General features: G+C 36.5%; 1 protein-coding gene across 1 annotated transcript in view; it reads left to right on the top strand.

The window, feature by feature from the left end:
- Positions 1–233: 233 nt before the first annotated feature.
- The window catches only part of LOC138332235 (5-hydroxytryptamine receptor 4-like), a 38414-nt gene continuing 21674 nt past the window's right edge, over positions 234–16973 (top strand). Inside the window, exon 1 of the mRNA XM_069280239.1 lies at positions 234–646. The gene's annotated coding sequence lies outside the window, so the exon portion shown is untranslated. The remainder of the gene's footprint in view (positions 647–16973) is intronic.

Consider the following 16973-nt stretch of genomic DNA (forward strand, 5'->3'; position numbering starts at 1 on the left):
ACGTTATAAAAATCAATATTTTTTAGATTTAATAAAAGGTTGCAGTTGTTCAAACACTGAATTGAATTTTATGACTGGTTCTTTTTATTTGAACAGTTATGCTGAATGACAAGGTCTATTGATCTTGCGTGGGTTTGCCGTGTTCCCCCGTGGGGAGCCCCCAGCAGTGTCTGGGCTCTCAGCCTCTGTATCTCTGTACAAACACAACAGTGTGTTCCTCACAGTCTAGAAATTAAACAGACAACCACTAGGTACTGACAGCATCTCCACACTCTACTCATCATGTGCATTTCTCATTTCCATCCCGAGTATATAATCCATAAAATTTCATACTTTCATTCATGATAATTTTCCACAACTGTTGCAAACATCAGATGTTGTGTTTGGATTGTATAGTTAAACAAAAGAGTACGTCTTAAAGAAACAACTGTTTCCAGTATTTCTTACCTGTGAAAGGACATACCTGGAGTGCAATTTTTTCACCTGGGAATTTTTACTCATACACGTGGCATAAACCGAAAGTTGTGTTAACAGCTGCGTATAATGAAATGATGCATACAAATTCAACATATTGTTGCGTGCTGCTGCAGCTCGGCTTGGTAAAGATACAGGGGCTTTATAACTTGGGATTTTATATACGAAAGAGGTAAGTCACTTTTCAATGCTACAATTACAAAGTTTACGTAATTATTAGTGAATGAAAAAGATCTGAAGATTTTGATGTGTTAGATGATACGGATCTTGTTTGTAGCCCCTAGATCTGTTGTGTGATGTAACACGAGATAACAAAATCGTCTGTAACCCATTCTACAGGTGTCAGATAAATGAGGTGTATCAAGTAGAGCTTTCTTGGATACAGTGGAGATATACAAGAATAACACAAATATTACAAATATTTCAAGTTCAAACCTCAAACATTTTCCTCCAAGAAAAGAACCCAATCAAACTACCCTGATTGTCTCTATCTTGCATATATGGATCTGTTGAAGACAAACAAACTAAGCGTTATTATATTGGTATCCTGAGTTGACAAATACACATCCATTCTCATTAAGCTCATTCTGGAGAAAAAGGAATTTAAAACTGTCATTTTTCTTCTGAGGAGACATATTACCTGATCAGGTATTTTTCACAACTGTGGTACCAGAATATCACCATCATCTATCAGTGCACGTGGTCTAAACTAGCATTATTCAATGACAATTTAGGATCAATTTAGATATAAATGACTTTATTCAATAGCATCCTTGATTAGCTAAATAATTATTGTACAAAATAGTAAAAATGAATTCTTCCACGTTCAATTATCTGTTCTGCTGTCTAAAAGAACACTAAAAAATGACATAATCAGTTAACAATACATCTATCGTCACATGATAATCCAAAGGACAATATCAACAATATCTGTTACGGTCATTAAAAGGCCAAAACGACAAATCAAACATACCAAACAAACCAGTTTCTACGTCTTATCCACCTATATACCTTTATTTCTAAAATGACCAATCATCAGTTCGAAACATTAAACAAACCCACTATGACTAACATTATAACTTATAAGGTGGAGTTCCAACTCACTGAAAATTCCTCTTCATAACTTCAAGTGGCGATTTTTTTCATGTACTGTACTGAAATGACATTTTTTCATGGCAGCAATTGCAATGATTCGTTTCATTATTCTAGACTCGACAACAATTCATAACAACATTTTATTCCCACTTTCTGTACAGAAAACTGATAAACATGTTAGTATCTTGATTTGGTACAAAATAATGAAGCAAATCATGTATACATGTCAGATTACTCACATAACAGGGAGAAAGATAATAAAACTGTCAGACTAAGTTTTTTTTTAACCTACGGAACTCTAGATAAGACTGTTCCCCTGGTGAATTGTCTAACTCCTCCAAATCTCAACTTATACTTGGACTACCTTCTGCATTTGTAGGACGTATAGGACATAATAATATCCAGTTGGTTGTCAATGTTGTAACAACTAGAAGTAAAAATGTATTGATATGATTGATATCTGAACTGTTCTTATTATTATTTCAAATAACATTGGCATCTGAAAGGGATTTAATGGGTTTGTGTCACAAAAATATAAAACATTCTTTTGATAATCTTTTTAACGATAGTATGGAGTAAAGCTATGCTGGGATAAAATAGCTAAATACTTAAATCCTTGGTAAATGCTGTGAATGTCACAGTACTCAATTGATTATACTATAAAAACTACTCGGCCCACCATACTGGCTTAGTCTATATAGAAGAATTGTAATGGCTAGTACAGTACAATGATCGAATCGGGGAACAAACACTCAGACACAAGATCAAATACTGGGCAGTGTTACAGGGACGTACCGTAAATACTGGGTTAAAGGGGCGTACCGTAAATACTGGGTTACAGGAACGTACCGTCAATACTGGGTTACAGAGATGTCCGTAAATACTGGGCAATTTTACAGGGACGTACCGAAAATACTGGGATACAGAGACGTACCGTAAATACTGGGTTACAGGGACGTCCCGTAAATACTGAGTTACAGGGACGTACCGTAAATATTGGGTTACAGGGACGTACCGGGAATACTGGGTTACAGGGACAAACCGAAAATACTGGGTTACAGGCACGTACCGTAAATACTGGGTTACAGGGACATACCGTAAATACTGGGTTACAGGGACGTACCGTAAATACTGGGTTACAAGGACGTACCGTAAATACTGGGTTACATGGCCGTACCGTAAATACTGGGCAGTGTTACAGGGGCATACCGTAAATACTGGGTTACAGGGACGTACAGTAAATATTGGGTAACAGGGACCTACCAATAATGGGTTACAAGGACGTACCGTAAATACTGGGTTACAGGGACGTACCGTAAATACTGGGTTACAGGGACGTACCTTAAATAATTGGTTACAGGGACGTCCCGTAAATACTGGGTTACAGGGACGTACCTTAAATATTGGGTTACAGGGACGTCCCGTAAATACTGGGCAGTGTTACAGAGACGTACCGTAAATACTGGGCAGTGTTACAGGGACGTATCATAAATACTGGGCAGTGTTACAGGGACCTACCGTTAATACTGGGTTACAGGGACATGCCGTAAATACTGGGTACAGGGACGTACCGTAAATACTGGGTTACAAGGACGTAACGTAAATACTGGGTTACAGAGACATACCGTAAATACTGGGCAGTGTAACAGGGACGTACCGTTAATACTGGGTTACAGTAACATGCTGTAACTACTTGGTTACAGGTACTACCGTAAATATTGGGTTTTAAGGACGTAACGTAAATACTGTGTTACAGGAACGTACCGTAAATACTGGGTTACAGGGACGTCCCGTAAATACTGGGCAATTTTACAGGGACGTACCGAAAATACTGGGATAAAGAGACGTACCGTAAATACTGGGTTACAGGGACGTCCCGTAAATACTGAGTTACAAGGACGTACCGTAAATACTGAGTTACAGGGACGTACCGGGAATACTGGGTTACAGGGACAAACCGAAAATACTGGGTTACAGGGACAAACCGAAAATACTGGGTTACAGGGACGTACCGTAAATATTGGGTTACAGGGACATACCGTAAATACTGAGTTACAGGGACGTACCGTAAATACTGGGTTACAAGGACGTACCGGGAATACTGGGTTACAGGGACAAACCGAAAATACTGGGTTACAGGGACAAACCGAAAATACTGGGTTACAGGGACGTACCGTAAATATTGGGTTACAGGGACATACCGTAAATACTGAGTTACAGGGACGTACCGTAAATACTGGGTTACAAGGACGTACCGTAAATACTGAGTTACAGGGACGTACCGGGAATACTGGGTTACAGGGACAAACCGAAAATACTGGGTTACAGGGACAAACCGAAAATACTGGGTTACAGGGACGTACCGTAAATACTGGGTTACACGGACATACCGTAAATACAGTAAATATTGGGTAACAGGGACCTACCAATAATGGGTTACAGGGACCTACCGTAAATAATGGGTTACAGGGACGTACCGTAAATACTGGGTTACAGGGATGTACCTTAAATATTGGGTTACAGGGACGTCCCGTAAATACTGGGCGGTGTTACAGAGACGTACCGTAAATACTGGACAGTGTTACAGGGACGTACCGTAAATACTTGTCAGTGTTACAGGGACGTACCGTTAATACTGGGTTACAGGACCGTACCGTGAAAACTCGGTTACAGGGCCGTTCCGTAAATACTGGGTAGTGTTACAGGGAAATCCCGTAAATACTGGTTTACAAGGACGTACCATAAATACTTGGTTAAAAGGACGTACCGTAAATACTGGACAAAGTTACAGAGACGTACCGTAAAAACTAGGTTACAGGGACGTACCGTAAATACTGGACAAAGTGACGGGGACGTACTGTTAATACTGGGTTACAGGGACGTACCGTAAATACTTGGCAGTGTTACAACGACGTACCGTAAATACTGGGCAGTGTTACAGAGACGTACCGTAAATACTGGGCAGTGTTACAGGGACGTACCGTAAATACTTGGCAGCGTTATAGGGACGTACCGTGAATACTGGGCAGTGTTACAGGGATGTACTGTTAATACTGGGTTACAGGGACATACCGTAAATACTTGACAGTGTTACAAGGACGTACCGTAAATACTTGGCAGTGTTACAGAGACGTACCGTAAATACTGGGCAGTGTTACAGAGACGTACCGTAAATACTGGGCAGTGTTACAGGGACGTACCGTAAATCCTCTGGGCAGTGTTACAAGGACAGTGTTACAGGGAGACGTACCGTAAATACTTGGCAGTGTTACAAGGACGTACCGTAAATACTTGGCAGTGTTACAGAGACGTACCGTAAATACTGGGCAGTGTTACAGAGACGTACCGTAAATACTGGGAAGTGTTACAGGGACGTACCGTTAATACTTGGTTACAGGGACGTACCGTAAATACTGGGTTACAGGGTCGTACCGTAAATACTGGGTTAAAGGGACGTACGGTAACTACTGGGTTACAGGGACGTACCGTAAATACTGGGTTAAAGGGACGTACCGTAACTACTGGGTTACACGGTCGTACCGTAAATACCAAGGTAAATTCCATAATGGTTATTTGAAAACTACCACATAATACTGTACGATATCCATCATATGATTGGTAAGCACAATGCGAAATAGTGTTTCAAGGAAAATGAATGCAACAAATTATGATACCAACTTCTTGTACTTGATTTCTTCAACCTTTGATGTTTTTAAATTACATTTAAATGCGATATTCATAGATTTAAATTAATACACAAATTTACGAGGCATGTAAATTTCATTGCTCTCACGAATTCGAGTCTCTTTTTACATCAAACATTTTTTTATGATTTTCGGGAAAACACAGCATTTAGCATTGTTAAGGTTTTGATCAATCTAAATGGTCTAGAGAATAAAAATAATTGGTTTCAGAACTTACATCAATACCATTTACAAGGCATTGTGTTCCTATGGTTACATACTTCTGAGAAAACCCATAAATTCTATAACAAATTTCCATTAGGACCTCAGTCATATCTACATGTCTGGGGAACAGAAACTTATAATCAAGTAAAAGCGTATATAGCAGAATGATAGTGATGAATGGCTGACAACAACAGTCTTAACAAGGGTTGAATGAGATAAAACTCAGAATTTATGTTGTTTCTGTTGAAGACAACCTTTGATAACTCATCAAATTATGGGATGCACTAGTCTCTGAATGTATGTAGATATTCTGATGGTATCAAGATTTCTGCCATGACAACAGTTTCCATTTGACTACAATAACATATTTCTCTTTTTTTTTTAATGTATATGATGGCGTTTGACCACGGTAGCTGTATTTATTATCAGTTAAGAAGGCATTTAAACAATTCTATAAATTTATTGTTCTAATTTCATCTAAAGTAGGTCAAGATTACATAGCTTATAGACTAGGTCATTACGGTATATGGGTTCATTCTAAACATTTATGCGACATTAAAAGTAGATCAGTACAATTAGTTCGAATAAACTCGTTATATGAACCATTTTGGAGGGTATTTGATAGGAATGCTACAGACTCAATATTTTACTTAACCTCCTGCAATTATGAACAAATATTGAAATAATCTTTAATAACGGAACTATTTCATTTAAAAAATCAATTAGTCACTTTAACAAATTACAATAAAACACTTCCCAATCTTCTTACGTATGTATTTAAAGAAAGGTAATCGCTTGGAAAAGTGAACTTATAATATGACAACAAGTATTTTGTAGTCTTGGTAACTAAGTGTAGTTGTTTGAGTATCTGGCTTATGTCATTAAGTCTCACAATACAGACACTTTTTATTGTAAGAAATATGCAAAACATGCACAACGTGAACTGACTACAAAACCTGTACATACAGTGGCACGAGGAAATCTCGGTATCTTTCTCTGAAAGTTGGCGATGTAAACATGCGTTTGTCAAAACTCACTTTGGATACCACGTTTTGATATCTTGTTTTGTCTATCTCTGGACCGAGTTCATTCACTGTCTGAACCGTGGGCACAAGCATTGTCAGTTTTTAGTGTGTAAATATTACTGAAAGTCTGAAAAATAAATAATTCATTGCATCACTTCGTAACAGGGTGCAGAATTTTATATTAAATATACAGTAAAACCCCTCTAACTCGAACCCGGATTCCTCGAATACCCCCTATTCGTCGAACTGGTCGTACGGTCCCGACCGTCTCTCTATATAATCTATGTAACAAAACCCCGGATAGCTCGAACAGCTATCCGTCGAATACCCCTTATTCCTCGAACAGAAATATGCCCCCGTTTCATCAAATACATAGTATTTACCCATGTATTCGTCGAACAGGTGTTCGGCCCTTGATATTTTTTTACCTGTGTCACACCTGACTGCACCGACCGACATGGATAATTGCTCACGATCTTGTGTTTTTACAGTTGGCGTGTCGAGCCTTTAGGTAATTGAGAGATTAACTGTGTCATTATTATCTACCTACCCGAAGTCGTTGTTTGATGCTAACTTTATTTAAATTTTTCAGAAAAGGCATTAAGTTATTGATGTTTCTCACGTAATAATCTTCGTTGTAAATACGGTTTGTTTGTAAATACGGAAGTTGTTGATCCGTGTTAATAGAAAGTACGCATTGTGAAATGACAAAAGAGGCGGAAGATATTGCTGACGTCCACCTAATTATAAAAAAATAAATTTCTTTGTTGGTTTCATTCGACAGGCTAACAACAATGTTATTTGCCGAAAGATGTAAACGATATCAAACGATATATGCAAAATACATTTTATCAGTGAGTTCCGTATCTTTTTCCGTAAATTGTATTTTGTAACTTTACTCATGAACACATGTAACCCAACGTTACGCTTTTACTAAATAGACATCTATAGATATCATTTCTTATGTCCGTAAATATGCTGGTTAATAACTTTATTGTGGGTATGTATTTTGTAAATGTTTTGAATGAGTAGTAATAATTAAATGATAGAAAATGTACTCCTTGTTGACCAATATGGATTGTACATTGACCTAGATGACGATCGGTTACCGTCTGATGTGAATGACATTCGATTTAGGGCTTTCTCGTTAGCTTTTTCAAACGCTAAATTTATGTTATACATTTTTTCAACTTGATATTGCTATCAATAAAACACTTAAATAAAAAAAAACCAAAATGCTGAAAGATAGGGTAATCAAAATGGCATTGCCGTGCATTGTTTGTCATAGTTTGAAACCGGACATTTTGACTGTCGATCGTGACCAACCTCGGATGAGTCGAATACCCCGTATTCCTCGAACTATTGACCTGGTCCCCTGCTGTTCGAGTTATAGGGGTTTTACTGTAATTAGGATCAACCTGGATTACCAGTTTGACGCTAAACCGATCGAGCTTAAAAGAAGTTATTTAGCTCTAGCCGAGTGGTAAATTGCGGCTAGTATTGACCAGGGTTACATAAATTGTCTGAACTATTTCTTAATATCTAAGTATCAGTATTGTCACAAACTCGATGCTTTACATTTAAAGTCTTATCATAGGTAATATACGTCCAAGACATCGACTAGGATAGCATGGCAATATGTGAATTAGAACACAATCACTGGTAATAACTACTACATATATATGTATAATATAATTTTGCTTCTTACGAGCACTTTCATTGGCTGAACAATTACTTTATCAGCCAATAAAGGAAAAAATGGCGTCGCCGTTTGTAACGTTACTTCTGATTGGCTGAGATGACGGCGTAATGATTTCATAGACAAAAGAGTCCCAAAATGAATTTTGAATATTAAAGAGATTATCTTTAGTAAATTGAATTCTAAGGATTATTTGAATAGATTTTTTTATGTTATGGAGATATAACACAGAAATCTGAGTGTACTCTCATCATAAACCGCTTCGCGGTTTATTTAGAGTACACACAGAATTTTGTGCTATATCTCCATAACATAAAAAATCAATACAAGTTAATCCTTTAATATTATTATAAATATGAAAGCAAGAAAATGTAAACAAATATTTCAAGCTTCATTCCAAATTGTTTGTGCTTTTTTTATTTTGTGTGTTGAAAGTTACCGCATTTTGGAGATGCTTTAGAAGAAAGAAATATCAAACTAGTCAATTTTTAAGTTCTTCCGATCATCGGGAGAATTCTTTAGAGTTTTTGAAACTCTTTTACAACATAATCAATCTGGATTTGCTGCAGTAAATATACCTTTTACATCAAATTATGTAAGACATGTAGAGTCCTTCGAACACTGTTTCCTAGCAAATGAAACAGCAAATGTGAAAATTCAAAAGTATACTGTCTATACTAGTGTTATCTACACCCTGCCTGAGTGAAGTTCGGCCTAACTGATGTAGAAATTGCCACAGAGCAGTCAAATACTACGTTATACAAAGTAGAGCATCTGATTCTCCTGATTTGATATTTGATACAATTATCTTATGTTTTGTTGAAGACTTTTAATAGAACAATCTTAATATGATCTCTCTTCATTTACTGTACTGGTAAATTTACATTGCATGTGGTAGATAGTTTTACTTTATAGTGTGTTCGTACCTGAGCTCAATAGAGAATTAGAAATCAATTTCGTTTGTGTATCTAAATGTAACCTCTCTCACTGACATGTGTACTGTGTAGCGGAAGGAACGACTTGCTATATTGCACATTGGTTCAGCACAATTTATGTTTTGAAGTAATCTTTCAAAAGTGTAACATGAAAAATACTGCGTGTACTCCAAGGCCCTTTACAGTTAACAAAAACGAATTATCCTAACATGACTTGGGAGTAGAAACACGTATTTACTAACAAATATTTCGCAACTGTGCCTGTATTTCAAATAATCTATTAACTAAACACTTTAAATTGTATTTTTATAAAGTTGGTGTAAAGCAATTATTGATTATTTTTGTACTTACGTGAGAACTCCTGTAGCCCTTCATCTCAGCTATACCTCTTGCATAACAGTCGTCAAAGCATAGTTTACTCCTGTGGCCTTCAATGAAGATAAGGACATTTCATTAAATTATCATACTTGGCCTTGCATAAGGAAAAGTATATTTTTGAAACAAAACTGACGGTCTACAAAAGGTGATTGGAATATAATCAACTATCAAAAATTTGTTGCGTCAGCGCATAAAATATTATTTTTACTCTAGTAGTGCATCTGAGGAATTCTCCATATATGATTGTTCAGAGGTGAACAAGCTATGTACATTAAGATGTCTGCCAAGTATTGGTGATCTAACTTGGAGTAGGTGGCACAAAATACAATGAAAAAGCCAAGGATCTAATAAGTTAGTATATTCTGTATTTGCTTATTACAGAGTTATTTGTCATTGCGAGTAGGTATTGGTTGTTACGTCATAAGTTTGTGAGCGACACGTCATTTGTTTCCGTGATTCAGTACATTAAATAACGACGTCACATTCGATACCTACCTGCAAAAAAAATCAAAATACATAGACAGATATAATAAAAGAAATGAACATTTTATTCTTTCATACCTACGGGTATAATACTGGCTGGTCCAGGGCAATACACTCATGTCGCTTGAGGCTGTATTGCATGGCTACTCATGCAATAAAGCCTCGTGACGTCACGGTGCCAACAAAAACTCTATTTCCTCTGTAAAATTTCAACCTTTTTTCGCAAATATGACTGGTTTAACTGTAAAAGATGCAAACAACGGAATTTTTATGAAAATATCACGTTAATTTTCATGTATGGAAAATTGACTTCCAGTCGTCGATTTCTCCGAATTTATTTCAAAATGGCGGGATATTATAGCTGTAAAATTGCAATAAAACATCAAGGTATGAAAAAAAAACCTCTTTCATAAGTGGATATGAAGGATAGGGATATTATACATTTTGTGACCCTCGGGTAGAATATCCCTATCCTTCATATCCACATATGAAAGAGTCTTATAATACACGATAGTATGTGAAAATTGCAATATTTGTTGACATTTCATAGTGATAAAGCTGCGACAATAACAGTAAACATTCAACTTTAATGAGCACACAACGTACTTATAATGTACACGTTCTAGTCCGGACTCACACTAGCATCAAAACACCATGCGGTAGTAGACACTTCATCATTGATGGATATAATCAGTTTTACGGAAAATAACACTACCTGTTAAGATAAATGTCTATAATTCTCTTCTGACAAATGTTTGTTTTCTTCAAGCATTTTGACTATTTCTATCTGTTAAACAATAATATGGATTTTTGAAATACCTCGAACCAAATCACAAACAATATCAACATTTTTCATCAAATCTATAGAACATTTACTTGTTAGCTGTAAGAATATGAATCGCCCAGATGTTAACCCATTAACGTGGTTATATATCCTCTACTTGTCTGTCTGCTATATCTATCAACTATATCCTAAACACATACACAACCCCAAGACGTTAAGTATGAATATTATGATTGGTTAGATTTCTCAAACACATGTAGTACAAACATTGTGATTAGTCAGATTTCCTTAACACATATTTAGTACAAAAAATATGATCAGTCAGATTTCTAAACAATAAACAAACATTGCGATTAGTCAGATTTCATTTAACACATACAGTGCAAGCATTGTAATTAGTCAGATTTCCTTAATACATACAGTACAAGCATTGTGATTAGTCAGATTTCTTTTAACACATATGATACAAACATGGTGATTGGTTGATTGGTGGATTAGATTAACGTCTATATAACAACTAGACTAATTTGAAGACAAAAACCCGCTTACATTACACTGACAACAAGTAAACTAGTCGTTCCACTCCCTTTATGATATAAGGAGCAGAAGCTACCACTTTAATAAACAATGTCCTGGCCAAGGCCAAAGAGTCTTCCTCACAGGAAATAGATCATTGTGATTATTCAAATATTAAGCACACATCTAAATAAATACGTAATTCCTGTGGGACGACTGATTCACTTGTTTGTCAACTATACAGTGATCAGAATGAGGCTGCATATCTAATTAGTAATCACCGACGAGGTAACATTTAAAGTACACATCATATAGACCCTAGTTACACACTATCAAACACAACATCACCAAACCCCTTCATCTACACACGGAAATAACAGTTACGTGCTAGGAAATAATTTAATAATCTCGTGTATTATATTTGATAAAATATAGAAAAATAACAAAACTATTTCGTACACAGTACTCAAAAATAGCAGAAACCTTATGATAGTAAATATTAAATGATTCAGTTTATTGAATCATGTTGTCATTCAATAATTGCATGTAAACCTTATATGTTAGGAAACTATTCACTGAAGAGATTTACATATTTAGCGGAACAAAGTCGTCACATATCCAAGTCAATCTTGTTAGGAGAGACCACACAAATGACCAGCTGTGACCACCGCCAGGTCCTGGAACATTCTGTCCAGTGACTATACACAGTTATATAGTTATATTGGAAGGTGGTTAGGAGCTTTGTGATCTGTTTACAAACAGTATCAACTCTTCAAGACGATATGCAATACCCGGTAGATGCACAAGTTATTTTCGATTTCATATCATCTATTTGTCCCTCGTTCTTTTAAAGTGATATGTTTTTGTCATATTTTGTTATTTTGTTCAAAATAAAGATAACAAATCTTTTTAATTTTGATGGAAGCAACATTTGTTGTCTAAAGATAAAATGAAACTGTTCATGTGTACACCATCTGGTTCAGCTCTGTAACATACGATTTATATGCAGGATACATAAAATGTTTTAGACATATTGTTGACTGGTAGCATTTCATTTCTCATGCCGTTCTCCTGATTAATGTGTCTAATGCACTGAAAATGTACCGTCATACTAACTGCCAATATTTATGGTAATTCTTCTTTTAGTATTCGATGTTTTATAACATGTGAATGAGGCTCGGCCAGTGTATCCCTCCAGGCCTACTTGGCTTGAGTGCAGCAGCTGATACACAAAGAGTTGTTGAGTACAGCCTGTCTAGAAGCATGTCTGTATCCACCTGAATTTGTCAGATGATATAAAACTTACCCATTAAAGTAATTTTGTTTTTAATATGCAATTATTTGCCCGCTTACTTCTTTTATCTTCAAAATATAACCTTCTAGCTATTCACCTTCTAAAATGGGGTTTCTCTTCTCATTTTGAGTTCTTACAAATAGTGATTCACTAAAAGTCAATTATATTTTTAAAACAAAAGATAACACACATAATTATACTCTCACTATTTAAGACAGAATAAAACATGTATCGGATTCATTTATATAAATTAAAAACAAATGTATGCATTCTTGACAGGTGCTATCACATAGACTCCCAATTGTATAATTATAAAACGGGCATTTGTGCACCGTGCACGTGGTTACGTCGGATATGGAAAAATTCCGCGATATTAAGACTGAATTAATTACGTTAACTATTGGTCATTCATGAAAAGGTCGTTTAATAATTATTAGGTTTATATCTAAACATACCTCGTAGGCTCGCACAGTAAACTTTAAACTTTTGCGAAGCCCAATAGTTACTTATACATACCACATAAGAAGCAAGTGTTGAATTAAAGACAATCTGTAACCTAACTCCATATCCTGGCACCTGTAGCTATCCTAATCAGATATAAATGATTTCGTAACCTCTGACCTACAGGTTATATACTGTACTTGTTGGCTTCAAACCTTTACTTAGTGAATCTAATTTACCCAACCCAAATCAGGTCACTTGAAAATTAGATACAATGCTGACACTAATGTGAAAGCCGTGGATTCATCATGATCTACTTTTTCTATCGAATTGCTGGCACCCTATTTGACTATGATGGAGACCAGAGTGTAGTTATCACCTAAAGCTAGATGATACAGAGGTTGATCTAAAGAAATTATTATCTATGGATAACGTTACAGCCAGAGAATAGTTTAGAAGCAACGAAAGTCTTATTTATTGAAGCTTAAGAAAAACTACTATGGCAACTAATTGTGTGAAATGAATGAATTTAATACACGTGATTTGGGAAATGAATCTATTTAATGCACGTAATTTGAGAGACTGTGGAAAAGACATATTTGTTAATGAAAATAATAATGTCTTAACAGTACTATCTCTCTAAATCATTCCTAACTGCCTACCTCGATAGATGTCTACATTATATACTGATATCACTATTTCTCCCAATATAGCGAGTGTGACCGATCATACCACTCCCAATAAATCGAGTGTGACCGATCATATCATACCACTCCCAATAAATCGAGATGTGACCGATCATACACCAATATCGAGTGTGACCTATCACATACCACTCCCAATACACCAAATGTGGCCGATCATACCACTCCAAACAACGAGTGTTACCGATCATACAACTCCCAACATACGTGTGTACCGATCATACCACTCCCACTATACCGAGTGTGACCGATCATACCACTCCCAATATACCGAGTGTGACCGATCATACCACTCCCAATATACCGAGGTGCCGATCATACCAATCATATACCGAGTGTACCGATCATACCACTCCCAATATACCGAGTGTGACCGATCATACCACTCCCAATATACCGAGTGTGACCGATCATACCACTCCCCAATATACCGAGCGTGACCGATCATACCACTCCCAATATACCGAGTGTGAACGATCATACCACTCCCAATATACCGAGCGTGACCGATCATACCACTCCCAATATACCGAGTGTGACCGATCATACCACTCCCAATATACCGAGTGTGACCGATCATACCACTCCAAATATACCGAGTGTGACCGATCATACCACTCCCAATATACCGAGTGTGACCGATCATACCACTCCAAATATACTGAGTGTGACCGACCATACCACTCCCAATATACCGAGTGTGACCGACATTACCACTCCCAATATACCGAGTTTGACCGATCATACCACTCCCAATATACCGCGTGTGACCGATCATACCACTCCCACATATACCGAGTGTGACCGATCATACCATCCCAATATACCGAGTGTGACCGACCATACCACTCCCAATATACCGAGTTTGACCGATCATACCACTCCCAATATACCGAGTGTGACCGATCATACCACTCCCAATATACCGAGTGTGACCGATCATACCACTCCCAATATACCGAGTGTGACCGATCATACCACTCCCAATATACCGAGTTTGACCGATCATACCACTCCCAATATACCGAGTGTGACCGATCATACCACTCCCACTATACCGAGTGTGACCGATCATACCACTCCCAATAAACTGAGTTTGAACGATCATACCACTCCCAATATACCGAGCGCTTACTAAAGGAAGAAGCAATCTTTGTTACAGATTATGTTCTGTAAATACGTTATCAGAATCAAAACATTATACCATATCAAAATATTAATAGCCTCTTTTCCGTAATTATAGAGACAGGAGGTACCTTTCAAACCCTAGAAACAAATAATCTAGAAGATCAAAAAGGTGTAGTTTACGCATTTATATATGTACGTCAGTCATATTTCAGATAATCTTGTTAATGCATCTGCCTTTTGAACATGTACAGATATATCTTAAAATGTTTCAAGTATCAAAGCCCCTCACGATTAATTATTTTAAAACAAATTAACGGCGAATTATTACATTATCACTAGCATTAACTATTGAAGGGTGCGCAATATGCATTCTGTCCCATTTGTGACTGCTTGCTATTCCTGATTGTTTAATAAGAAGCTGCAACTGCGTGAAATCACTCAGCCTAATCATCTAGCATTTTCATCTCTTTGCCTCAAATCCAATATAATCCCGTCCATGTGATTTATCATGTTATTTTTCTACAGCAAACTTTACAGAACCACGGGATATTTGCATGCAAAACATAGCTTTAGCTACTTGAAATTCAACTATGCATTGACTGGTTTAAATAACTGTATAGACTGTTTTCACCATAACAAGTAGCGACTTTAATGCTCCATAAAATGCCTGGATACTAGCAGTCTTTGTAAACATACTTATTTCGGCGCAACTAATTAACCGCAAATTGATTTCCCGCACGTTGGCGCAATGATGTAATCATGCATGCATTCATCATTGGTTATCAAAATCTTACCAAAAATTCAGTTAGGGCAATCGTAAAGTTTCTAGCGTGAAATGCGCTAAAATTTGGTTACTGTTATAATACGTATGTTTACAGTAATGAAGAAGTAAGATAATAATATGATGTACAGTGTACTGTATACGTATTCACTAGTTCGCCAATCTTGTGGAGGTTTCTGACAGGAGGATACACCAATGACAAATATGTATCAAGTGTTGATAAAGGAGGTAGGGTCACTTGGGTGGGGATTAAACTAGAGCCTACGTAAACAGCATGGAAGGACATGGGTGTCACAATGTCTCCCAATTTATTTTGTGGTGTAAAATATTTTCTTTTTTCAAACCGGAAATTCGATCAAGAAGTTTGTAAAAAGAGAAACTCGTGGAGATTTATACAGAAAATTCTGTATCTGAATTCCATGAAATATTCATTTGCCAATATTAGAGTTCTGCATCGATTTGATTACATCTTCTGCATTCCTGAGTATTGTTGTAGTTTTAGCCGAAATATTCAAATGTCTATCAAGACTAATACATAAATTGGTCTCTCATCATTTATATTGGTGATTCATTATTTCAAATTCTAACTCTTGCATTTCATTTATAATTATCAACAATTTTACAAATACAGTGAGGTTCTCATTTTTTGATACAGTATAACATATTAAAACCGACTCTTGTATAATCCGTATTACCGTGCATTTCGATGTGATTATACCGCCTTTGCATATCACATAGTTCGCTCCCTTATGTGGGTAGGTATCGATTGTTACGACATTATTCTGTGAGCGCAATTCACGTCGTTTTCTCCGAAACGTATGACGTTACGCTTGCAAACACATGACGTCACAATCAATACCTACCCGCAAGTGCAGATATCTCTGTGATATGCAAATTCGGAATATAGCATTGCTTACTTTAAAGGAATTAAAATCAATGTACATGTAATAAGGAACCTGACTATATCGGCCAAATATGCGGCTCTCGGTATCCTTCGATTTAGACAATACTGTAATATCAATAAATGAACTTTTGTTATATTCTGAAATTCCGCATCAGAAGCAGCTTATCGTTATATAAAGGCGTGTTTGGATTATATAGGCTGGTAACCTATACTCATGCATTGCCATTCAAAGGAAAACATAATCCTTAGCCGTTTTTATTCCTCAGGAGAAATACGTCACTAAAGAAATCAATTCAGAAAATATAAGGAGGAATTGACGGTTCAACATCCAAAACTCAATTTACTTTCGAATAAAAATGAAAATCCCTAAAACGCCAACATCTCAGGCTATTTATTCACAAATAACAAGGCCTACTTGGTATTG

This window comes from Argopecten irradians, chromosome 9 (assembly GCF_041381155.1).
Source record: "Argopecten irradians isolate NY chromosome 9, Ai_NY, whole genome shotgun sequence".
Taxonomy (NCBI): domain Eukaryota; kingdom Metazoa; phylum Mollusca; class Bivalvia; order Pectinida; family Pectinidae; genus Argopecten; species Argopecten irradians.